This window comes from Schistocerca americana, chromosome 3 (genome assembly GCF_021461395.2).
Source record: "Schistocerca americana isolate TAMUIC-IGC-003095 chromosome 3, iqSchAmer2.1, whole genome shotgun sequence".
Classification (NCBI taxonomy): Eukaryota; Metazoa; Arthropoda; class Insecta; order Orthoptera; family Acrididae; genus Schistocerca; species Schistocerca americana.
The window spans coordinates 348,735,418-348,751,299 of NC_060121.1; positions in this window are offsets into that span (position 1 = coordinate 348,735,418).

The window sequence follows — 15,882 nt, forward strand, 5'->3', positions numbered from 1 at the left end:
TGTCTGTTGTAAAGGATATGCTTATGCCTTTCCGTTTGAAGACATTAGCAATCTGGTATGAAATGTTACCCAGAAAGGGGATTGTATGGAAGATGTTATTTTCTTTTTGTTTTTTTGTGTTGTGATTGCTTTGCCATTATTGAGTGTTTTAGAGTGTCTACTATGGAGCTATTATAGCCATTTTCAATAGCTGTTTGTTTTATTATTTCAATTTCTTGATCACATTTACCTTCTGAGAGTGCTAGCTGGATAGCTCTATTAATCATGTACCGGTATGCTGCCATTTTGTGTGCTGCGGGGTGGCAAGAGGAGTTGTGGATTGTAGTATGTGTTGTGGTAGGCTTCCGATAAATTTCAAACTGATGACTGTTATTCTTTATTGTAATGGTAAGGTCTAGGAAATTTATACTGTCATCTTTTTGGTGTTCAACTGTGAATATTATGCTTTCATGGGAGTTGTTGAAAAACTGATTCAACTCACTGATGTCATCTTTAGTGCCTTTGATTAAAATTATGATATCATCTACATATCTGTAGCAGTAGATGATATTTTTGAGGAGGTGGTGATTGGAATTCAAGATTTTGTCTTCTAGGTTACTTATAAATATTTCTGCTAACAATCCGGAAAGATTTGAGCCCATTGCCAGACCATTTGTTTGTTTGTAGATTTTATTGTTAAATTTAAAATAGTTGTGTGAAAGTGTGAATTCAAGCAGGTCCATTAGTTCTTTAATGTGAGTTGAAGGGATTTTTTTGTGTTTATGTAGGTTGGCATTAATTATTTGTAGTGTGGGATCTATTGGCACAGATGAATAAAGGTTTTGTATGTCGAACAAGGCAAGTGTGGCTCCATCAGACACTTGTATGTTTTTGACATATTGTGTGAATTCTGTTGTGTTTTTAAGTGTTCTCACATTATTGAATGTGTATGCCTGTTTGAGAATTCTGAAGAGTATTTTATTGAGCTTGAATGTTGGGCTGTTCCTGCAGTTCACTATGGGCCTGATGGGGGTCCCATCTTTGTGTATCTTAGGTTGTGACCTAAGGCAAGGTGCTTGTGGGCTCATTGTTACAATGTTTCTTGCTTCTTGGATGGTGAGTAGAAAGTTAATGTTGTTTGAAATGTGTTTAATCTCCTTTTGTATTCTGGCTGTTGGATCTTTGTGTATTTCAGTTATGTTGCTGGTTTGGAAGAAGTCTAAAGTTTTTTCTATGTATGTTGTTCTGTCCATTACAACAGTTGTGTTGCCCTTGTCAGCTTTTACAATTATTGCATTATTCATGTTTAATTTAGTTTTAATGGTACGTGTAAGGGCTTCTTCTCTTTTCTTGTATGCTGGGAATGGTTTTGCAATTTCCTTTTCAATGATTTCGTTAATTTTGTGGCAGGCTGATATTCTGTCGGTTTGCTTGTTAAAGGCGATGGTCGAGATCTGTGTGACACAAGTGATGAGCTTCTCTTGGTTCTTTTGGTCCAGCGGAGCTTGAACATAGTGTTTTAATCCTTTGCAGAGTAGTGCCTCTTCTTCTGCAGTGAATATTATGTTCGTGTTGTTGAGGAAAGGTGTGTAGAATGTGTGCTTCTTTTGGCTGTTTTGGTTCGGTTTGGGAGGTAATTGTTGCTTTATAAGATTGGCCAGTTTTTTCTTCTGTGTAGCTTCGTTTTCTGTACGATGAACTCGGTGTACTCTTTGACTTTTTTGGTTATGGAATCATATTCTAATCTATGAAGCAACTTTCCCAATTGTAATTCTGCATTATAAAGCTGTGTGTTGAACTTTTGTTTTTTAATACAAAGTTCTTTCAGTTCATTTTTTACCAGAGTTTTTGTGCGATCTCCAGTGTTTTCTTCGCAGTTGTTGTGCTTGTTTTGGTGTCAATCTTGACATAATTTGGGATGACGTTCTTCTTGAGACAATTCCTATTGAAGTGTATGTGTTGTGTCGTCATTGCGAGCTTTTCTGCACTGTCCTTGTACTCGAAAATAGCCTTGATTGCCTGACTGGGCAGATTAACTTTAAATGCGAACATTTTAGGTACTTTTAGGTTATAAGGTTTCGGCCGGCCGAAGTGGCCGAGCGGTTCTAGGCGCTTCAGTCTGGAACCGCGCGAGCGCTACGGTCGCAGCTTCGAATCCTGCCTCGGGCATGGACGTGTGTGATGTCGTTAGGTTAGTTAGGTTTAAGTAGTTCTAAGTTCTAGGGGATTGATGACCTCAGATGTTAAGTCCCATAGTGCCCAGAGCCATTTGAACCATTTTATAAGGTTTCAGTTTGAGTGTGTGCACATTTCTGGGGTACGTTAAACATCAGCGTTAAGTTCTACTGGCACAAGGATTTTCTAGAACGTTTTGCGAAGGTCGCTCCTAACTCGTCTATTCTGTTAAAACCATCTTCTTCTTCTTCTTCTTCTTCTTCTTCTTCTTCTTTTGCCTCCTCTGTTTCGTCTACGGAGTCGGCATTGTTATATGGGTTGAGGCAATGTTAGTGGTACATAGTGGCCGGATGCCCAACTTAACGCCACCTCTCACCCTGGCACGAAATCTACATCATTCTGTGACGGTGTTACAAACTTTAAAGGTATGATGGAGAAGGTTAAATGTATCATTGAGATAAGGCACTCTTGTCCGGAACGACCGAGACGAAATTTACGAGTGAAAATAGGTCTGATACCTCTGACGATGGACCACTTCTACAGCAAATTCTTTGCTTTCCAAATTTTTGAAGGAGGGAATATGCACCGAAATAAGAGAAAAGAATTATCTAGTAGACAAGGGCTCTAAATTGCATGCCGTACGACAGTGGTCATCAAATGTTTTGCTCAAGAGCAGGTATTGACATTGTAGAGCAACAGAGCAACACCTTTGGCTGCATAATTATTGGGAACGGGGGGGGGGGGGGGAGTGGGCGGGAGGAAGATTCGGGGGGGGGGGGGGAGGAGGAGGGGAGGGGGAGGTAAAGTTGCCACTCAAAGAGGAACTGAGTTTTCACCAAACTATGGTTATTGACACTTACATATTTTAAATCTGCATATCAGAAGGTGTTACACCAAATATTCTTAAGTTAAATGGGAATAATGTATAGGAGTCACACAGTTTTTGGAGGTTTTCCGTACCTAAGCGCATAATGTGATCAGCGCCATCGCAACAAGATCGCACGTTTGTTTTCCTGATTTCGGCGCACGTTTTCCGTAAAATAACGACCTAGTATTTGAAAGAAAATCAAGCGGCTGCAGCAGACTGTTTTCAATTTGCCTTTTGTATTAGCCCAAATATACACAATAGAGACGGTTTTAAATAATGTGAGATAATTCAGAATTGTCACAAGGCGATAGAATGGAGGAAGATAGCTTTGTACTTAAAAACGTTTAGAAGTCAGTTTTTCGGAATTAACCAACTCTTATTTTGGTAAACACCTTGGCAAGTTTTCCCGACGACTAGAGTGGCCACTTTTACCAATCGGTCGCCATGTAGGCATTATTGATACACAGAAGATACTACCAAACTGAATGAGATAATAAGGAACCACATTTGTTTGCAGAAGAGTTTTTTAAACATTGTTATGCAAGTAAAGTATACACAAGTAAGTTAACAAGAATAATATACAGTAAATGACTTATCTTAAATCAGACGACTCAAAATCCTCTGTGAATCTCAATCACAAAAATGGTGATGTATATCAGAACTAGTCTGATCACTTTCGGGCATGTAGCAGGGCTTTTCGGGGCAAAAAATATGGACTGGGCACTTTTCCCCTGCTGGACACTTTATCACACGTTAATTGATCTCACTGTTAATTGATAATCTACATAAAGTAGTATGTTACAGTAATTAATAATGCTAACTGCAATATGAGAAACGATCGCCGCGTGGTTTGAGGTGCCCTGTCATGGTCCGTGTGGCTCCCCCAGTCGGAGGTTCGAGTCCTCCCTCGGCCATGGGTGTGTGTGTTGTCCATAGCGGAAGTTAGTTTATGTTAGATTAAGTAGTGTGTAGGCTTAGGGGCCGCTGACATAACGAGTTTGATCCCGTAAGACCTTATCACAAATTTCCAAAGAGAAACGATCACAAGTGTTTACTAAATGTTTTGAATGTCGTTTTTCTTCTACTTCCTGCACTGTGATGCAAAGGCCTGACTTTCATTTCATGTTGCTTGCTACAAATATTTACTTACGTAACGCATTTGAAGACGACCGTCTCTGTAATGTGCACTCACGAAACCACGTTACTTTCGTTTGACATTTATGCCATAACAACTAACGGGTGCGAGTTGGCTTGCTCGCGAGTTGTCAGCGCTGGAGGACAAACAATAAAATATTCCCCCTCTCACTTCTATTAATCCGCGCAGTGGCCGCGGAATTCAGCGTCAGTTCAAAAAAAAAAATCACATCTTCACCTAATAATGTCTCTGTAAGTATATTTCATTGTTATTGAGCAATAGGTTGGTTGTTTTGGGGAAGGAGACCAGACAGTGAGGTCATCGGTCTCACCGGATTAGCGAAGGACGGGGAAGGAAGTCGGCCGTGCCCTTTGAAAGGAACCATCCCGGGATTTGCCTGGAGCAATTTAGGGAAATCACGGAAAACCTAAATCAGGAAGGCCGGACGCGGGATTGAACCGTCGTCCTCCCGAATGCGAGTCCAGTGTCTAACCACTGCGCCACATTGAGCAATAAAAATACTCTTAAGAAGCTGCTAACTTTAGCTCACGTTCTTCGATCCTGCTGTTAGTAGTTAGAAGCATCCATACATATTATAAAAATGGATTTTGCGTGTGTTCACTCACGATCACTGCCCACCGCGAGGCTGAATGCCGTCTGATGGCATGAGCATATGTGACGCTTTAAGGAAGGCGTATAAACTGAGCACAGATGAAAGGGGCATCATTCTAGCGAGGATACCGACCACAAATGGGGAAATGCACTGACGTAAGAGACTTTTACGAAGTGCAGATTGTTACGGTGCGACGCCTTGGAATGAGTATCTCGGAATCACCTAAGCTGTTTAGTTGTGAGCATCAGTGGAAAGTAAAATTACGAATCGGCGACCCCAGCTTCGATTCCCGGCCGGGTTGGAGATTTTCTCTGCCCGGGGACTGAGTTTTTGTGTTGTCCTCATCATTTCATCATCATCATTATCATCATCGTTCGTGACAGTGGCTAGATTGGACTGTGTAAAAAGACGGACTGTCTAACAATTGGAACTTTGTACAGGCGCTGATGACCGCTCAGTTGAGCGCCCCACAAACCAATCCTCCTCCTCCTCCTCCTATTCATCATCATCATCATCAACAACAACAACAACAACAACAACAATGAATCGGCGACGAAGTGCTGGAGTGCGCGCTTCGTCACGGAACGTAGAGGTAAGTGTCCTGCCCGCTTTGTAAATCAGGTAGGCGGCAATCTGTGGCAGATCTGACAGCACAGCACTATGCTGGTGCAGGCAGGAGTGCGTCGGAGAACACCGTACAACGCGCTTTGTTCAACGTGGGGCTCCGCAGCAGAAAACCCCCACGTGTTCCCTTGTTGACACATCGAGAATGTCAATTGCGATTGCGAGAGTGAACCGTAGGTCAATACAAACGCGTCGTCTTATCGGACGGATGACATTTCTTGTTACACCAAGGCAGTGGTCGTGTCCAGCTATGGAAACGGCTGCTCGATGCATGCTCCGCGCCACAGAGGCAGGACAGTAAAAAATGGAAATGATCGTACGGCATTGTTGGCCGGAATTCTCCATTCGGGGGAGTTCGGTCGCCATATTGCAAGTCCATTTTAGGTGACGCCACAACGGCGATTTGCGGGTCAATGATGCCTGCGTGGTAGGCGGTAGCGCTACCGCTACGCTACGGAGGCGGACGGCAGCGCAGTGAGGATTATGCTTTGGTGGACATTGACCTGGGCCTTCGTGGGACCTGTGGTGGTAAATAAAGGCGCCATGACAGCTGTGGACTACGTGAATGCTCATAGGTCTTAAGGCATGCATTTTAGTCTCTGTGTTTACTAATTTTCTTTCTTTTGTTTTAGTCCTTAGTACCTCCTTCCAGTATACGGAAAGCAAAGAGTTTGCAGTGGAAGAGGTCCACTATCAGAGTCATCAGAATGATTATCGCTTATAACTTCTCGCCTCTGTCGTTTCCGGACCAGAGTTCCTTACCTCAGATCGATACATTTACCTTTCTCCATCATCTCGGACAGTTTTTAACACCATCACGGAATCAGCCTGTGGTTCAAATGGTTCAAATGGCTCTGAGCACTATGGGACTCAACTTCTGAGGTCATCAGTCCCCTAGTACTTAGAACTACTTAAACCTAACTAACCTAAGGACGTCACACACATCCATGCCCGAGGCAGGATTCGAACATGCGACCGTAGCGGTCGTGCGGCTCCAGACTATAGCGCCTAGAACCGCTCGGCCACACAGGCCGGCGAATCAGCCTGTGCATACCCCATCTGACTGCGTCTAGAGTAAATCTATAATCAAGTGTGAGAACGTTTCCTAAATGTTCGTATGGAAAGTATCTGAGGCGCGCGCCATGGGCGGTTAAAACCGATACGCCACAGAAAGATCTGACGAACGCAGCCTGCCTCCTTGGCATTGCATCTCTTGAAATGTTGTAGATAGCGTTTGCGTCGTACGTGAAATACCTGCTAATTGGCTCTATTTCCGTGTATTAGTCATTGTAAGATTTGCACAAGGAGACAGGTCATTTATCTAGACAGCAAAAAGGCCGTATGGTGCAAACAAGCTGGGTGAAGTATGCTGCTCCGAAATTGCCTGGTTTTAGTCTGCAGCAGGGGTAAAGGATCTCTGTGGCGATTGCTTAATGTCTCGTGTAGCACTCTCACTGATGAAGCGTTCTAGGTCTATCTTTGGCAATTATGGGCTGGTACTCTTAAAAATCCTCCAGTCACAATGCAAAAGTGTCTTATCCTTTCACCGACAATATTTTTGGACATCGACTTTTCTGGAAGTTCATGAAGACCACAGTTCTGACAAAGATAGGTATTTTGAAACTCGACTGAACTAAAATACTGTGTTGAGCCTTAAGCATTGAAGTCAATACACTCACATTTAAAAAGTCATAAGCGCAGTTGTAAAACTACCGTAGGCTACTGTATATTGCGATACGGAAGTGGAAACTGCAGTAGTTTTCCTAATAGCCTTGGGTACTTAAGACCGTAATAGCGTTACCTGTATGTTACATATGTTGCATACCTATCACGCGTACCTAATTTCGATCGCTTTGTTTGCATATGCGATCAATGTCTTAGGAGGTTCCCGTAGAAACAGGAGACGGTGAACTGTTTAGAATCTGAGTGAGGCTATATAAACTGTTGCACTACCTAGGGGACTTTTTTTCTGCACTGTTATCCACCGCTGTTACTTAAAAATAAACAGTATTTACAACAAAATTGAAACTGTTAATGTTTAATTCAGGTTTTATTCGAAAATTTTTGGCCTATAATGTAAAGGATGAGGGATGTTGTAACTAAAAGTAAAAAATGATATTGATTTACCATGTAGCGCTAGGAAAATAAATTTCCTCAGAAAAAGCTAAAATAAAAAAAGATAAAACAAAAAAACATCAGAAAACAGTAACAACAGGAAACTCTTGACATTGATCCTGGTGAAGAACATTCTATAAAGTACAATATAACAATAATTATATGGATTTTTTTGTCTGCGCATATGAACTGTACTCGTAACGGAAGTAATTGCTTTGGTTACATGAATGCGCAAAAGTTACGCTATCAACTAATTTTTATTATTTATATAATGCAATTTACATTTTGTAAACATATAAAATACACAGTGGACTAACCCTGAGCCTGCCGCGGTGGCCGAGCGGTTCTAGGCGCTTCAGTCCGAAACCGCGCGACTGCTACGGTCGCAGGTTCGAATCCTGCCTCGCGCATGGATGTGTGTGATGTCCTTAGGTTACTTAGGTTTAAGTAGTTCTAAGTTCTAGGGGACTGATGACCCCAGGTGTTAAGTCCCATAGTTCACAGAGCTATTTGAACCATTTTTGAACTAACACTGAACGATGTGCGGCTTTAATTGTGTGCAAAACAAGAGCCTCGAATATAAATTTAAATACTGCGAAGTCTTTTCTGAGGTATTTGCTTGGCGTGTAAAATGAAACGTTGACGATAAACAGTTGACACAGGAAGAAAGTAGAAGCCTTTGAAATGTGGTTCTGCAGAAGAATACTGAAGAGTAGATGGATCGATCGAATAACTAATGACGAGGTACTGAATCAAACTGGGGGAAAAAGAAATCTGTACAGCCATACGAGAGGAAGGGTTCGATTGATGGGACACACCATGAGGCATCAAGGAATCGTTTGTTTGGTAATGGAGGGAAGCGTGGGTTAAAATTTATAATGTGAATGAAAGGCTGGAATACAGTAAGCAGACTCAGACGGATGGAGAGGCTTAGACAGTATAGTCTAGCGTGGAGAGCTGCATCAGACCAGTCTTTGGACTGACGATATCGTAAATCGTAGTACCAATAACATAAAAAGCTTCACAGGAGAGGGCTAGTAAAACAAAAACATGCAGTATTGTACTTTAATTTGTTTGCAACTGTTGAAGTACGTTACTAGCATCTGACAATACAGAAGCTTGTTTATTCATTTTTTAATTTTTTTCTCACATCAACAGTGTTTAATGTGCTGAAAAGGTCCGTCTGAATGTTTCCAAGAATGCAAAACGCTTTTTACGGAGAAAAGACGCATCTGTGCAATTTATTACCGTTGAACTACTCTGATGCAGACAGCATACCTACAAATACCACAAACTATGGCTATATGTTCCGTCACCAGTTTGCTATTGTCTTCTACTTCTTCCCATCCGTTTCTAAGTTGTGTGTATCTACATAACTGTTACGTCTAAGATCAGTAATTTATTTTGCTTAGTCTAGTTTCGTCTACCACTGCTATTTTCCCCTACTGTGTCACTGTTGAAAACGATAAGTACGTAATTGCAATATGGTGTTCACCGGTCTGGCGCATCTCACACATTATTGCTAGGTAGCGAGCATATTTTTTACTATGTCTTCTTTTATTTTGATTTTCTAAATGGGCGCTTATCTGTTCCGTTTCCATTTCTGTTCCATACAAAACAATCCAACTGCCCACTGCGTCACTTCCTGCACTCCACTTTACTACTTAAGAGCTGTAATAGAGTCTCTGAAAACAGCAGTAAAGATATAGGCGATGACGACATTTGCTGCCTGGAAACGATCCACTTGCTTCCGTATTGTCTTACATACTTGCTGTGTAGTGTCCAAAGTGCTACATTACGAGAGGCATCGCATTCGTCCGAGAAATTCGCCTCGCAGAAATCACTGTCGACACAAAAGTACAGTTGAGTTATTTTATGTATTAATTTGCTGTACATGCAGAACAACCTGTTCTAGACGGACAGTTAGATCAGGTCTACCGTAACACATGTAAATTACATCGTACATCCTTCAGGTACACATGCGATTTACCTAACTGCCAGACTATGTATAGTTTCATAATGACATGTCTAACAATGGACTTGTCCACACTTACCTAATGTGAAATCTTTCATACAGAATAAGAGGCCTCCTTGACCCCTTTCGGTCATGTCCAGTTCGAACTAGACTCAGCTGTCTTCAATGGCTCATTCGGGACAGAACACCCGTCCACACATTTATATTGTTGATAGTGCCTGTATAACACTGCAGTAGTGATTCGAGGCTTTTGTTCAGGTAATTGGTTTAGTTAGTTAGTTACTCTATTTTTTTTATTGTTCTGTGAATTACATGTACGATAGCTCGCTTTGGAGTGGGAATTAGCTTTAATGTATTAAACACCATCTGAAATAGGTTTGCCTCACTTCATCCTTTTTCATTTGTTTTCGGAATTGGTAGGAAGTGCGCATTTTAATCATCTCATTCATATAGGATTTTTTAAACTTTTATTTATTTTTTATTTTTATTTTATTATTATTATTAATTTTTTTAATTTTTTTAATTATTTATTTATTTTTTATTTTTTTGAAATTTGTGGTAAGATCATGTGGGACCACTCGCGTCTCATTCATATAGGATCTAACACATTCAAAGTATAATTATAAAATACGTTTCATATTTTTGCTTTCAGGTACAGAGATGAGATACTTTTGTGGTTGTCCCAATACATGTGGTATTGTGTACATATGACGTGTAGTTCTTCGTGAGAGAAAAACGGTTCTTTCAAATTCACTCGGCAACTTTGGAATGTCTGCCCTTGTAATTTATTGATAGTCATACCGTACGTTAATCGTACCAGAAGCTGGAGCCTTTTGCATGTGAATGGTAAGTTAGCTGAAATGAATGGAATTCGTGGCACAAATACTTGGCTTTTTCTTTGCCGGGTAGTGCTTCCGTTTTGAAGCTTTTTTGAGGGGGTATCGGGGAACACTGAGCGAATTTAGTAATTATGCAGGGGAATTTACTCTTTCGATTTGGTTTATCATTGTATCATTTGCTTTATATATTTGTTCTTCTCCTGGTATCATATTATGTAGTAGCTAATTTGTTTGCTGAGCTACGTCATTTTTGGTTGCTAAAATTGTTTGCTATTGTAACGGCTGTGTTTACGTAGCTTCTCTGTATAAGCCGGTATACTTTTTCGATGAGTTGTTACTCTCTCTTTGCTACGTTGCCCAACTCACCGGTTAAGACGATTTTTCCTGAGTGCGGATCAGTGTCATGTTTCCACTTAGTATTGTAGAACATTCGAAAATTTTGGAACACATTCATTAACATGCGAGAGAAGTCGTAAAAGCTCAAAAATATTTTAGAACAATCTCGATTTTTTTTGTCGTTGAAAAATATATTAAAACGAACGAGAAGAATATCTCCTTCAGCTCAAGTCACATGATTTTGGGACGCCGCATTGAGTGTTTTAACTTTGCTGCTACAGATAGATCACCTTCAGAAGTACCGTGAAATTTTCTATACGCGTTTTGCAGACATCTTGGCAGTTTGACACCAGGGACTGAATTGGGCTTAAAGATGTGAACAGAAGTGGTAGTACTTTTGTGCCACAGTATCGTAGCTCAGACTCCATTTTATTTACGTTTTTTCGGTAATGGCATAAGAAGTGACAGCCAACGATAGTTTTTAGGTTTTATATTCCACTTATTCACATTTTCGAATCACTGTTCTAACTACGTTACTATGACACTGTAGACGGCGCCTAAGTGTCACGAAAGAACAACACATTTGGAACAATGAGATTGTTATATTAAATACGGTAGGCGATTTGCACCACCTGCGTGTCAATTATTATTTTCAGTTTTTCTTTATTTACCCTTCTGCTTTTATAGATAAGTAAAATATCTATAATTTTTTTCGCTATCATATCACAAAAGTAAAACCATACGCTATACAGAAATAAATACAGAATCAATACTCGAATTTTGGAGTAACAAAAGAAGTGACAGCCAACAATACTTTTTAGATTTTCTGTTGCACTGATTAATATTGTCGAATGTGTTTAATTAATTGTGATACAATGACACTATATAGAAAACTATCTCATGCAGAAATACTTAAAGGGGAGGCCACGACGTTGAGATCATATATAAAATGCCTCACATCAATATGACATTTACAGTTATACATTTGTTGTACATACGTGTGAAAAGCAACTGGTCCTCCTCTCACATACTTCTTTTTACAACCGTAACAACGACAATGCTGCACCAGAGCTGTTACTAAAACTCAAACGTGCAGAAACTTATATGAACCGGCCGCTGTGACCGAGCACTTCTAGGCGCTTCAGTCTGGAACCGCGCGACCTCTGCGGTCGCAGGTTCGAATCCTGCCTCGGGCATAGATGTGTGTGATTTCCTTAGGTTAGTTAGGTTTAAGTGGTTTTAAGTTCTAGGGGACTGATGACCTCAGATGTTAAGTCCCATAGTACTCAGAGCCATTTTTAAAAACTTACATGAAACAAGGCGAATAGTGTAATATTGAAGTTTCGCTATTACCGAAAACTGTAGGCAAGCAGCGTCGTCCCAAAATCACATAATAAAAACCAGCCCGGTTTGTTGTCGATATTATGCGCCGTAGACTACGCTCATTCCATGATCTATGCAACCGCGACGATGTGGTGGTTGCCACTGCAGTCGCTCATATCTGTAGTATCACAACAGCTACCGTCGAACAACCACTGTATCCGCAACAGGAGAAGCAGCGGTAGCACCAGACACAAAAACCAGCTATTTTCGGGGGGTGGGTTTGGAGTTATCGTCAGATTCATCCACAATATATACTGTTTTTCCTGGTGATGACCCTTCACACAGCTACGTTTTTACTCTAATATTAACATACAATATAACTCAGTAAATGTAACGCTCCTACACACACGTGTTAACTACCCAGAAATTAAGAGAGGGAGAAGTTATCGAACAGAAATTATTTAAATTTGTTTTTAAATCTTTTTTTTTCATTGTCTGCCAACACCATTCAGTTACAAGAAAGAAATCAATTATCTTTATATCTTCCCGTGGTGCTAAAGTTAAATTATGGACGATACAGGGTATTTTAGTTCCTAGTGTTGTGTTGATGAGATCTACTAACTCTGGAAACAGAGAAGCGTGAGAAAGTCTACGCGATATCCCTCGTCTACGTCCCCTTTGTCACTCGGAGATAAAACATTGGCAGTAACAGAGAAATAGTGAAACACGTCGATTTATGCGTTTCCATTACCAGTGCGCCGCTGACAGCTTCATGTGTACTGCTTCCTTCGTGGGAGAGACTACATGAATATTATTCGTGGTTGCAATGCTAGCAGTGGACAGCGAGCAATAGTCGCAGGGAATTTAAGCCACTGTAGTCGGTCGGCATCCGCTTACAAGATTGGGTCCAGTGGATCCGAGATGGCTGCGGTATCTGTTTTACGAAGAGGAGTGCCACAGTTATCAGACACTGAACTCGGAAGCCTCGACCACTTGATAAAGCTTATCGTTGACGCCTACATGAGGCAGGAGTGTTTGGGAAGCCGCTACGAAAATTACGATTTACGCAGCACACATGTCGTTTGTTTCAGTCTTCAGTTTTTGTCGGCAAACCCTGTAACCGCATAAAGGAGAATGGTTGCGAGTATATTGTCAAATGGTTCAAATGGCTCTGAGCACTATGGGACTCAACTGCTGGGGTCATCAGTCCCCTAGAACTTAGAACTACTTAAACCCAACTAACCTAAGGACATCACACACATCCATGCCCGAGGTAGGATTCGAACGTGCGACCGAAGCAGTCGCACGGTTCCGGACTGCGCGCCTAGAACCGCGAGACCACCGCGGCCGGCTAGTATATTGTCCCCTTCATCTTCATCTACATCTACATCAACACCCCACAAACCTCTGTGAAGTGCATATCAGAGGGTACATCTCATTGTATCAGTTATTACGGCTTGTACCCGTTTCATTCACATATGGAGTTCCGAAAGAAGGACTGTTTAAGTGCCTCCGCGCGTGCTGTAAATAACATAGTCTTGTCCCCACGATCCCTACGCCAGTAATTTGTGGGAGGTTGTTGTGCATTCCTAGCGTCATGATTTAAAGACGGTTCTTGAAGCTTTGTAAATAACTTTCTCAGGATAGTTTGAGTATATTCAAACGTCTGGTGTTTAAGTTTCTTAAGCATCTCAGTGACGTTGTTCCACGGGGAAAAAGAAAACCTGTCTCCATTCTTGCTGATGTTCTCTCTATACTTCTTTGTAGACCGACTGTATTTCCCTAGTATTCCACCAATAAACCGAAATCTGCCACCTGCTTTCCCTTGACTGAGCCTATGTGCTCGTTCTATTTCATATCGTTATGAATCGTTGACCGATCCCATCTTTGACACTTTGTTCCTGTACAGATAAGATACTACGAATTTTCATGTTATAGAACGCGCAAATTCACATTTCTGAACATTTATAGCGAGCTGCCATTGTTTGTACCACTTCTAAAGCTTACCAAGCTCTGACTGAGTAAATGCGCATATTTTCCAGACAGTACTTCGTTATAGATGACTGCATCATATGGGAAAAGTTTGAAGTTATTTTTAATATTGTCGCTAAGGTCATTGGCATACAATATGATCGGCAAAGTCCGAACACAATTCTTTGGGGCACACCTGAAGTTATTTCTACATCTCTCGATGAATCTTCCTCCAGGATAACATCTACATCTACACCTCTACTACACTGGGCACCTTGCGGTGTGTGGCAGTGGGTATTTGTGCACCACTGTCACTTCCCACCTTTCCTGTTCCAGCTACGAATAGTTCGCGGGAAGAACGATTTCCGGTAAGCGTCCATGTCGGCTTGAATCTCTCTAATTTTATCCGGCTTTTCACGAGTTATACACAGGAGGAAGCGAAATATATGTTGGCTCTTCTAGGAGCGTACGCTCTCGGAACTTTAACAATAAAACGCACCGTGATGCAGACCGCCTCTCTTGCAGTGTCTGCCACTAGAGTTGATTGATCATTTGTGCGACACTATCGTACTTACTAAATGAACCTGTAACTAAACGCGCTTTTCTTCTTTGTGTCTTTTCTATTTCCTCTATCAATCCCATTTGGTACGTGTGCCATACTGACGAGCAATATTCAAGTATTGGTCGAACGAGGGTTTTGAAAACTACCTCCCTTGCCGATAGACTACATTTCCTGAGGATCTTTTCAATAAATCTTTGTCTGACAAGTTCATTTTCTGCAGTTAGTTTAAATCGTTCCGTACGCAAACTCCTAGATATTTTATGGAAGTAACTGCTTCCAGTTTTTGTTCTGTAGTCGTATAATCATACAATGATGGGTGTCTCTCTCTATGTGTATGCAATAGTTATAGTTGTTCATGTTGAGGGTTTATTGCCACTCCCCGTACCAAGCGCTGATCCTTTGCAGGTTCTCTTACATTTCGCTACAATTTTCTAGCATCACTTCTTCTCTTTATACAATACCATCATCTCTGAAAGGATTTTTATACACCTACAGCTTTGTACGTCAGTTTGACGGCCCTTCTTCAAAACAAGAAAGACCTGTGCTTTTTCAGTCATCAGGAGCACTTCGCTCCTCCAGAGACCTACGGTACACTATTGTTAGAAGAGGAGTAAGTTCTTTCGCATTCTCTACGTATAATCGTATTGGTATCCAGTTACGTCCACTGGCGTTTCCCCTGCTGAGCCATTTCATTTGTTTTTCTATCCCCTGGTCACTTCGATCTTGGCCATTTTGTCGTTCGTGCAACGATTTAAAGGGAGCACTGCAGTGCTATCTTCCTCTGTGAAACAGTTTTGGTAAAAGACGTTTAGCATTTCGGCCTTTTCTCTGTCCGTATCAACGTCATTACGGTAACAGCGTATCTGGACAGATGGCTTCGATCCGTTTACTGATTTAACGTAAGATTTAATATCCTCAGGATTTTCTGTGAGCTCGGTAGACAGAATTTTACTATGAAATTCGTTTAACGCTTCACGCGTGGCCCTCCTTACGGTATTTTGGGTTTTGTTTAATTTTTGTTTGTCTGTGAGGCTTTGGCTACGTTTAAATTTGCAATGAAGCTCTCTTTGCTCTCATAGTAGCTCTCTAACATGGTTGTGGAACCACGGAGTGTCTTTTCCATCTTCACAACTTTTTTTGGCGAAAACCTGTCCAGAGCGTATTGCACAATGCTCTTGAACATCCTCCACTAATACTCAACGTTGTTAGTGCTGCAGGGAACTGACACCGTGAATCCTGCAGAATTATCCATAATTCCGTAAGAGTACGAAGGGGTAGAGATTTCTTCCAAACAGCACGTTGCAAGGCATTTCGGATAAGATCAACAATGTTCACGTCTGGTGAGTTTGGTGGCCAGCGGAAGTGTT